The sequence below is a fragment of the Oncorhynchus nerka genome, linkage group LG16 (genome assembly GCF_034236695.1).
Source record: "Oncorhynchus nerka isolate Pitt River linkage group LG16, Oner_Uvic_2.0, whole genome shotgun sequence".
NCBI classification, from domain to species: Eukaryota; Metazoa; Chordata; class Actinopteri; order Salmoniformes; family Salmonidae; genus Oncorhynchus; species Oncorhynchus nerka.
In genome coordinates, this window is record NC_088411.1 from 18,503,796 (window position 1) to 18,515,130 (window position 11,335).

Genomic DNA, 11,335 nt, shown 5'->3' on the forward strand with positions numbered 1-11,335 from the left:
ACTCCTCCCATTTCACCATTACCACCCCATCTCCCTTTCATTTAGACTTGTGTGTGTGTGGCAGCATTCCAGGGAAGATGAGGTGTGGGTTTTCCCCATCTGAAATAGCAGCAGACCTAATGACCCCCTCTAATTGCACAATGTCAATATTGTTGCATTTTAAATCCCACAGCACTCATATATGTTGCCAGAGATCTCGTAAAATATGCTAAGAGAGCTAGCTCAATACAGTGTGACATGGAGAAGAGACGAGGATAAATGCATACAGACTCATTTGTCTATGTTTTATTTATAGAGAATATTAGCATTTAAAGCCGAAGCAATTATGCTGGGGTAAAATGACAAATTCTCTCATTCGATTTCTCTGCTATTTGAGTGTCAACAAAAACACAAGAACAGGGAAACATTGATCTCAGTTAGATTTCAAAGCAAATCATTTGAGAGGGAAAAAAAGTAATTTGCTCAGACATTCGCTTCAGAAATGAAATTCATAACCTCAGTGAAAGAAAAGAGTATCCGGATGACATTGGAAATTGAGCTGATATATAGATTGATAATGAGTAGAAAATCAATAACAGACTCCAACGACATGAACATTTCAGATTAGAATTCGCAGGATCAATACATTCACAGTGACACAGTAACACAATGGCATTGTGATAGTGCAGTGGCTCACTCTGTCTGAGTACAGTCATAACATTCAAAGCAGATCATTTTCTTATCCCTATTTTGCCCCTTCATGTGGGGGAAACGTTTATATTTTGATTTGATTTTCCCTTATTTTACCAGGTAAATTGACTGAGAATACATTCTCATTTACAGCAACAACCTGGGGAATAGTTACAGGGGAGAAGATAGGGGATGAATGAGCCAAAAGGAAGCTGGGGATCATTAGGTGGCCATGATGATATGAGGGCCAGATTGGGAATTTAGCCTGGACACCAGGGTTAACACCCCTACTCCTACAATACGTGCCATGGGATATTTAATGGCAGAGTCAGGACACCCGTTTAATTTCCGATCCGAAAGACAGCACCCTACAAAGGGCAATGTCCGAAATCACTACACTTGGGCATTGGGATATTATTGTTTTTTTGACCAGAGGAAAGAGTGCCTCCTACTGGCCCTCTTACACCATTTCAAGCAGAATCTGGTCTCCCATCCAGGGACCAACATGACATGGGTCCATAAAAAAATGCATTGTACATTGACAGGGTGGTGCTAAATTAATTCCATTTAGCAGCACTGATTGTGTCTATTTGCATAGGCCTTTCCACAGATGTCGCACATTAATGCTTTGACACCAATGTGCACACGCTCGTGATATGTTAGATGACTTCGATGGCTGAACATCTTCCCACATTGATCACACTCAAATGATTTCTCCCCTGTGTGAATGTGCATGTGAACTTTAAGAAGATGATTGCTAAAGAAACCTTTTCCACAGATGCTATAATGACATGATTTCTTCCCTGTGTGAGTGACCATATAATTTTGGGGGGTATAACAACTTGAACAAACTTCCTCACAAATCTCACACTTAAAAAAAGTATTTCCACCAGTATGCTTGTTTATTTTATGTTTCTTTAGGATTCCGGATTGGGTGACCTGTGTGAGTTATCTTGTGTCTTTTGACATTACCTGAAGAATTAAACTTTTTGACACAAATGTCACAAGAAAAAGGTTTCTCTTCCTTGTGTGTCCTCATATGTTTATTCAGATGGTTCCGTTTGACAAAACATTTGCCAAACACATCGCAGACCAAACGTTTTAAAATGTAGTTTCTCCGGGGTGTGTGACCACCATATGCTTTCTGAGAGCAGGTGCATCGCTGAAACATCCTTTTTTCTTTATGAGTCATCATGTTTTTTTAAAGACACAAAGGTAAAGATCATCTTGCCACAGGTTCCACAGCAATAGTTCCTCTCCTCTGAATGTGTTTCCTCGTGATAAGCCAATACTTCTCTGGACCACACACTTGTGCCTCAAGTCTTTTTCCTCTACAAACTTTCTTTAATAAACTGTGCATGTGACCGTCTCCTCTGTTTTGTGAGCCTCCATGTGTGACTGCAAAGTACATTCATGGCAAAACACTGCATCACAACTGAAGACTTTCTCCAGGTCTTTAATGGAACATTCCTCAAGCTGTTTGGCCAGATAAAATCATTTCCCACACTGAGCAGCTGTAGGGTTTTGTATGGGACTGAATATGTCTTGTCAAACATTTTTCACAATGGGAACAGATGAGGGGCCCCTCATTGGCCGCATCCCCACATTGGAAATCTTCTCCATCCCTACCTGGGTCTGATCCAGATGGGGCCTGAGGGTCAAGGTCAGGATCCTCGCTGGGATCAAACTCAGGAAGCCATCCATCTTCTGATGAAAGTGAGGACAGGGGGTCAAGGCCAGGATCCTCTTCCTTATAATCTGACTCAAAAGAAGATCCCTCATCTGCAGCAGAGTGTCATTGTGGTTGTTGCTGTGCACATGCAGAAGAAACCAGTTTGATAAATCATCTGACTGTAGCAACAACAACAACACACTGTTGTGCTATTATTTATGTTACACAGGAAACAGATGTTTACGTGCTTAACTCCATTCCATTTCTTTTTAATCCTGAAAAAATCTGATTACAAGCACACCCATAACATTATGCAGCCACCACCATGCTTGAAAATATGGAGTTTGATACTCAGTAATTAGTTGTATTGGATTTGTCCCAAACATAACACTTCGTATTCAGGACAACAAGTAAATTGCTTCGCCACCTTTTTAGCAGTATTACTTAAGTAATTGTTGCAAACAGGATTCATGTTTTGGAATATTTTTATTCTGTACAGTCTTCTTTCTTTTCACTCTGTCAATTAGGTTAGTATTGTGGAGTAAATACAATGTTGTTGATCCATCCTCCTTTTTCTCCTATCACAGACATTAAATATGTAACTGTTTGAATGTCACCATTGGCCTCATGGTGAAATCCCTTCCTCTCCAGCAACTGAATTAGAATAGAATACCTGTATCTTTGTAGTGCCTGGGTGTATTGAAACACCATCCAAAGTGTAATTAATAACTTCACCATGCTCAAAGTGATATTCAATGTCTGCTTTTATTTTGACCCATCTACCAATAGGTGCCCTTCTTTGCTAGGCATTGGAAAACCTCCCTGGTCTTTGAGGTTGAATCTGTGTTTGAAATGCATTGCTGAAATGAGGGACCTTACAGATAATTGTATGTGTGGGGTATAGAGAAGAGGTTGTCATTCAAAAATCTTGTTAAACATTATTATTGGTCCATGTAACTTTGACTTGTTAAGCAAATTTGTACCGCTGAACTTATTTAGGCTTGCCATAACAAAAGGGGTTCAATAATTATTGACTCAAGACATTTCATTTCTCATTACTCAGTCATTTGTACGGATTTCAAAAAACAAACTTTGTGTAGGCTAATGACAAAAAAAATCCAAATATAATCCCATTTCAATTCAGACTGTAACACATCTAAATGTGGAAACAGTTTATACTCTATAAATTGGTGTTGTTTGGTAAATGTTTGCTTCGTTTCAAATAGAGATAAAAATGGCTTTCTACTTTTTAGCGCTGGGCCACTTTTGGTTTGTTCCAATTATAAATAAAACGTTGCTTCCACACACGATTTGAACATGTTTCTGACTTGCCTTAATGACCATCAGAATTTGGCACCTTAATGGTGCCAAATTCTGATTTGCTTAATTAACGACCGACTTTATTGAGATGGATACTAAGACACAATGGACATCTGGCTTGGCGTGTAATGAAGTGCCAAAAGACTGACATACCCGTCTAATTAGCTAGATTATCCTATTGAAGATTAGAAAGGTTGGGCCTTTTACACATTTAAATCAACAATTACAACAGTGTGCTTGCTGGCGTTACAAACAAAAATGAATGATGAAGCCTATTATAGCCTAGGCTTCCATCACCTCCGTCTAAGGCTTTACCATAGCCACCTGTTGTCACGTCTGCTCCCGCGGACTCACTTGGACTCCATCACGTCATTGATTGCCTCCTCTAGATCTGTCACTTCCTCATTTTCATTCCCGTGTCTGCGTTGTTTTTTGTTTCTCTTGTCCATGCGCTGTTCTTGTTTAGTTTCATGTACATATTATTCAAACCTGACCCTGTACTTGATTCCTGATTCCCAGCGCCTGTAGCATAAATGCCAACGTTTTGGAATGACAGTCGCATTGATCCTCGTTACAGCTCGAGCCATTGTGTTCTCATATTTTTTTGCGCCTCCAAAAAGATAATATATAGGACATTGTGTTTGATGCAATATGCATAACCAATATGTAAAATGTACTGCGACAACGTACAGAAAATGTACGGTGCAATAGGCTGTCTGTCCAATATAAAAACGTACTGAACATCATGCAATACCAATGGGCTGAAAAACAATGGGATTTAAATACATGTTCTAAAGTTGATTATAACATTACTATTAAACAGTAGCATTATAAATCATGTTTCGTTATTTGTATTACTGTGCTTAACATAGCTATATAATAATTCATATTAATGCGGTTGTCAATGCTATAACATTATTTGTGCCATTAGCTTTTCCGTTTTTTATATTGTTTAACAAAATTCTAAATCTACTGACATTTTCGAATACATTGTTACCAATTTCGACCATTTGTATAATTGTTTTGCATCGTCATTACGGGATTTATATTTTTAGGTGAAAATGCCGAGTTCACCGCCTTATCAAGGCGCTACATGGTCATTCTGACGTCTGCATTGGTGTGAAGCATTTACAGTGATGTGAATGCCCTGACTTCTGCAGAGGTCATACTTCTTGCGCTTCGGTGAGGAGCAGATCGCTGTTGTGAAGGAAGTGAGTTTGTGTTTATACAGAACCTCCCACCAATCATTTCAAAGCAGAACCCTCCGCATTGTTACAAAACTTGCGACGCGCACGGTGATGCCATACAGAGCTCAATTTAGCCTCTTCGTGCCAGTGGCGACCTATCAATTTTTGGGGGGAGGCTTGCCTGTTTTGCATGTTATTTTGGTATATACAGTGCCTTGCGAAAGTATTCGGCCCCCTTGAACTTTGCGACCTTCTGCCACATTTCAGGCTTCAAACATAAAGATATAAAACTGTATTTTTTTGTGAAGAATCAACAAGTGGGACACAATCATGAAGTGGAACAACATTTATTGGATATTTCAAACTTTTTTAACAAATCAAAAACTGAAAAATTGTGCGTGCAAAATTATTCAGCCCCTTTACTTTCAGTGCAGCAAACTCTCTCCAGAAGTTCAGTGAGGATCTCTGAATGATCCAATGTTGACCTAAATGACTAATGATGATAAATACAATCCACCTGTGTGTAATCAAGTCTCCGTATAAATGCACCTGCACTGTGATAGTCTCAGAGGTCCGTTAAAAGCGCAGAGAGCATCATGAAGAACAAGGAACACACCAGGCAGGTCCGAGATACTGTTGTGAAGAAGTTTAAAGCCGGATTTGGATACAAAAAGATTTCCCAAGCTTTAAACATCCCAAGGAGCACTGTGCAAGCGATAATATTGAAATGGAAGGAGTATCAGACCACTGCAAATCTACCAAGACCTGGCCGTCCCTCTAAACTGTCAGCTTATACAAGGAGAAGACTGATCAGAGATGCAGCCAAGAGGCCCATGATCACTCTGGATGAACTGCAGAGATCTTCAGCTGAGGTGGGAGACTCTGTCCATAGGACAACAATCAGTCGTATATTGCACAAATCTGGCCTTTATGGAAGAGTGGCAAGAAGAAAGCCATTTCTTAAAGATATCAATAAAAAGTGTTGTTTAAAGTTTGCCACAAGCCACCTGGGAGACACACCAAACATGTGGAAGAAGGTGCTCTGGTCAGATGAAACCAAATTTGAACTTTTTGGCAACAATGCAAAACGTTATGTTTGGCGTAAAAGCAACACAGCTCATCACCCTGAACACACCATCCCCACTGTCAAACATGGTGGTGGCAGCATCATGGTTTGGGCGTGCTTTTCTTCAACAGGGACAGGGAAGATGGTTAAAATTGATGGGAAGATGGATGGAGCCAAATACAGGACCATTCTGGAAGAAAACCTGATGGAGTCTGCAAAAGACATGAGACAGGGACGGAGATTTGTCTTCCAACAAGACAATGATCCAAAACATAAAGCAAAATCTACAATGGAATGGTTCAAAAATAAACATATCCAGGTGTTAGAATGGCCAAGTCAAAGTCCAGACCTGAATCCAATCGAGAATCTGTGGAAAGAACTGAAAACTGCTGTTCACAAATGCTCTCCATCCAACCTCACTGAGCTCGAGCTGTTTTGCAAGGAGGAATGGGAAAAAATTTCAGTCTCTCGATGTGCAAAACTGATAGACATACCCCAAGCGACTTACAGCTGTAATCGCAGCAAAAGGTGGCGCTACAAAGTATTAACTTAAGGGGGCTGAATAATTTTGCACGCCCAATTTTTCAGTTTTTGATTTGTTAAAAAAGTTTGAAATATCCAATAAATGTCGTTCCACTTCATGATTGTGTCCCACTTGTTGTTGATACTTCACAAAAAAATACAGTTTTATATCTTTATGTTTGAAGCCTGAAATGTGGCAAAAGGTCGCAAAGTTCAAGGGGGCCGAATACTTTCGAAAGGCACTGTATATACAGATCTACCTCAGCTGGCTGCATCTCTGATCAGTCTTCTCCTTGTATGAGCTGAAAGTTTAGAGGGACGGCCAGGTCTTGGTAGATTTGCAGTGGTCTGATACTCCTTCCATTTCAATATTATCGCTTGCACAGTGCTCCTTGGGATGTTTAAGGCTTGGGAAATCTTTTTGTATCCAAATCCGGTTTTAAACTTCTTCACAACAGTATCTCGGACCTGCCTCGTGTGTTCCTTGTTCTTCATGATGCTCTCTGCGCTTTTAACGGACCTCTGAGACTATCATAGTGCAGGTGCATTTATACATTTATACAGAGACTTGATTACACACAGGTGGATTGTATTTATCATCATTAGTCATTTAGGTCAACATTGAATCATTCAGAGATCCTCACTGAACTTCTGGAGAGAGTTTGCTGCACTGAAAGTAAAGGGGCTGAATAATTTTGCACGCCCAATTTTTCAGTTTTTGATTTTAAAAAGTTTGAAATATCCAATAAATGTCGTTCCACTTCATGATTGTGCCCCACTTGTTGTTGATTCTTCACAAAAAAATACAGTTTTATATCTTTATGTTTGGAGCCTGAAATGTGGCAAAAGATCGCAAAGTTCAAGGGGGCCGAATACTTTCGCAAGGCACTGTATATGTCACATATCAGTTTTCAGACAATGTAAAAAAAAAATATATATATATATATATATAAAATTGAGTTAATAAAGCCGCATACAAATATGGTCTCGTTTTCTTGAGTAAGGGAGCTCCAAAACGCAGGTGTTTCAGTGATTTCTGTGGTGGTGGCACAAGCCATCAGAAAATACGGAGCGGTTGCGCTGTGATTGGCTCAGTGTTCTGTCGCACATAGGGACACTATGTGACCACCACGTCTAAGGGTAGAGGTCAGAAATTCAAGCCCCTTGGGTGCTGCCACAGAGTTACATTAGAAGTGCCCATCGAAGAAGGCTCAAGGTCAGTGGCCACAGATAAAAATTACGTAAAATCACATATCTAGTGGCTTTGATTGGATTGATCATGTCAACATCATACCTTCAAAATCTTAGCTAGCAGTCATCATCATGAATCAAGTCGACAATCTACTGGCAAATCCTTTTTAATCCTTGTCATATGAAGAGAAATTATAGATAAAACTTATCGGTGTTCATCGGCCATTGGACAAACATTACACAACAAGTTGGAAATAACAAATTCAACAATGAGTGGTTTGGAAGGAATCAGTGGCTAACTGCAAGCATTACAAAACAATCATTAGCCTGCTATTCTGTGTAGTGGCTGTGTGGTCCCAAATCTAAGATTAAGGGTCTCTTCCCCTAGTTTAAAATGATAAACATTCAACATTGGCCAATGAAGCATGAGTTGTGCCACGCTTAAAATAACTGGTATTGAACCAGGATCTGTAGTAACGCATCTAGCACTGCGGTGCCTTAGACCGCTGCGCCGCGCGGGAGGCCCCTCAAAACAACTTAACTCTGAACTGCAAAATCTGACTTTAGTGAGTTCAAAACAACTGGGAACTCGGGTAAAAACAGGCTAGAACTGAAAATACGTCTTGAACTTTTATCCAACTCGGAATTGTAAATCGGGAACTCTGGCCTCTTTATAGAGCTACGACCTGAAGATCACAGACGTCATCATGATTCCCCCCCCCCACGAGTTCCCAGCTGTCTTGAAAGCACCATACACCAGAGAATGACAGATTTTGATGACAAAATTTCACCAAGGACTGCCGCACCACCTTCCTGTTCAAGTGAGCACAGCACAATAAGGGGAGTCCAAAAATGTATTGTATGCTGCTGCATAAATGATTTAATATGCCAGGGAGATAGTATTACTTTATTAGCTACAGTATACATAAGTGTATGTCGTGTAGGAAGCTGTTAGTAGCCCATGTGCCTCACCCTAATAATTTGGTCTATTTTCACCTCTTAATTTCTCCTACTGTTCTGACTTGGTGATGCACACATAGCCTATAACCTGTTTTTGAGAAACGTAATCATCGAATATTGTAAGAGCTTTCAATGTCCCATGTTCTGAATTCTGTCGCTGTACATTTCAAAATTGCTGAACAGTTATATTAACTACGTCCATTAACGTCTTAATCAAAATTACAATGGCCTCTTATGTGCTTGTCGTACCCTTTTGCCAGTTTGTACATCTCAATTGTTAATAGAAACCACATTTGTTTAAGCAAGTCAGCCATATCAGCAATGTTTATGACATTTTAAAGGACAGTAAAATGAGGCTGAATGAACTGTTTCGCTGCCTGACAAGGTTCCACTGATAGCCAGGTGTAGCAGTGGTAAGGTGTTGGGACTTCTGTTAGAGGACTCTGCTGTTGGGACAGCTTTATGTAGGTCCTAACAGTTTGTGGGCACCGTTTGTCACTGTTATAGTGCAATTAATGTACTGTTTAGTGTTGTGGCTTAGCTGGCATGCATCCCACATTTTTTTGCCACTGTTCTAGAGTCACTGCAATTGAGTTACACCATCCATACGTAGCCTCCGACCACAATTTCAGATAAAGCATAAATTGGCTCTTTTTCTAGCTAGGTCTTGCTGGTAGAATCACAGAGGGCCTCTTATCCACTGTCGAATGTCTCCAGTCCCACTCTGTATTATTGTCTGATAGGAAACAAGCGAGCGAGCAGAAATGTTCCCACCATTGGCAGTAAAATGAAGAGCAGTCCGATCAAGGGTCTCTATTTTGTGGAATTTGTTTGAACAATAAACATACCAAATTGGTTATAAGTATTTAAAACAGTGAAAAATTCAGATCTTGTGAGCTGACAAAAAGGAAGAGGGTGTTCAGAAAGTGTTACCAAAGCCAAATGCTGATACATGTGGTTGCCTTATACAGTGGGGCAAAAAAGTATTTAGTCAGCCACCAATTGTGCAAGTTCTCCCACTTAAAAAGATGAGAGAGGCCTGTAATGTTCATGATAGGTACACTTCAACTATGACAGACAAAATGAGAAAACAAATCCTGAAAATCACATTGTAGGATTTTTAATGAATTTATTTGCAAATTATGGTGGAAAATAAGTATTTGGTCAATAACAAAAGTTTCTCAATACTTTGTTATATACCCTTCGTTGGCAATGACAGAGGTCAAACGTTTTCTGTAAGTCTTCACAAGGTTTTCACACACTGTTGCTGGTATTTTGGCCCATTCCTCCATGCAGATCTCCTCTAGAGCGGTGATGTTTTGGAGCTGTTGATGGGCAACACGGACTTTCAACTCCCTCCAAAGATTTTCAACTCCCTCCAAAGATTTTCTATGGGGTTGAGATCTGGAGACTGGCTAGGCCACTCCAGGACCTTGAAATGCTTCTTACGAAGCCACTCCTTCATTGCCCGGGCGGTGTGTTTGGGATCATTGTCATGCTGAAAGACACAGCCACGTTTCATCTTCAATGCCCTTGCTGATGGAGGTTTTCACTCAAAATCTCACGATACATGGCCCCATTCATTCTTTCCTTTACACGGATCAGTCATCCTGGTCCCGTTGCAGAAAAACAGCCCCAAAGCATGATGTTTCCACCCCCATGCTTCACAGTAGGTATGGTGTTCTTTGGATGCAACTCAGCAGTCTTTGTCCTCCAAATACAACGAGTTGAGGTTTTACCAAAAAGTTATATTTTGGTTTCATCTGACCATATGACATTCTCACAATCTTCTTCTGGATCATCCAAATGCTCTCTAGCAAACTAGACGGGCCTGGACATGTACTGGCTTAAGCAGGGGGACACGTCTGGCACTGCAGGATTTGAGTCCCTGGCGGCGTAGTGTGTTACTGATGGTAGGCTTTGTTACTTTGGTCCCAGCTCTCTGCAGGTCATTCACTAGGTCCCCCCGTGTGGTTCTGGGATTTTTGCCGTTCTTGTGATCATTTTGACCCCACGGGGTGAGATCTTGCGAGGAGCCCCAGATCAAGGGATTTATCAGTGGTCTAGTATGTCTTACATTTCCTAATAATCGCTCCCACAGTTGATTTCTTCAAACCAAGCTGCTTACCTATTGCAGATTCAGTCTTCCCAGCCTGGTGCAGGTCTACAATTTTGTTTCTGGTGTCCTTTGACAGCTCTTTGGTCTTGGCCATAGTGGAGTTTGGAGTGTGACTGTTTGAGGTTGTGGACAGGTGTCTTTTATACTGATAACAAGTTCAAACAGGTGCCATTAAAAGGGGTAACGAGTGGAGGACAGAGGAGCCTCTTAAAGAAGAAGTTACAGGTCTGTGAGAGCCAGAAATCTTGCTTGTTTGTAGGTGACCAAATACTTATTTTCCACCATAATTTGCAAATAAATTCATTAAAAATCCTACAATGTGATTTTCTGGATTTTCCTCTCTAATTTTGTCTGTCGTAGTTGAAGTGTACCTATGATGAAAATTACAGGCCTCTCTCATCTTTTTAAGTGGGAGAACTTGGACAATTGGTGGCTGACTAAATACTTTTTTGCTCAACTGTATCTGGCTCTGTACCAGTTCGTCAAGAGGACCATTGCACTCTCCCAGTTCACCCATAACTTTGAGTGATTTTATCATCTGATATTGTGCATTTTTTCTAAGGAAGATCTGTGGACACTGAGATTAAAGGGAAACAATAACACTCATTAAGTATAAACATTCAAGTAGA

At 40.4% G+C, this 11,335-nt stretch overlaps 1 pseudogene; it reads right to left on the reverse strand.

Moving 5' to 3' along the window:
- Positions 1 to 270: 270 nt before the first annotated feature.
- On the reverse strand, positions 271 to 4,110 carry LOC135561174 (gastrula zinc finger protein XlCGF71.1-like; annotated as a pseudogene).
- Positions 4,111 to 11,335: the final 7,225 nt, after the last annotated feature.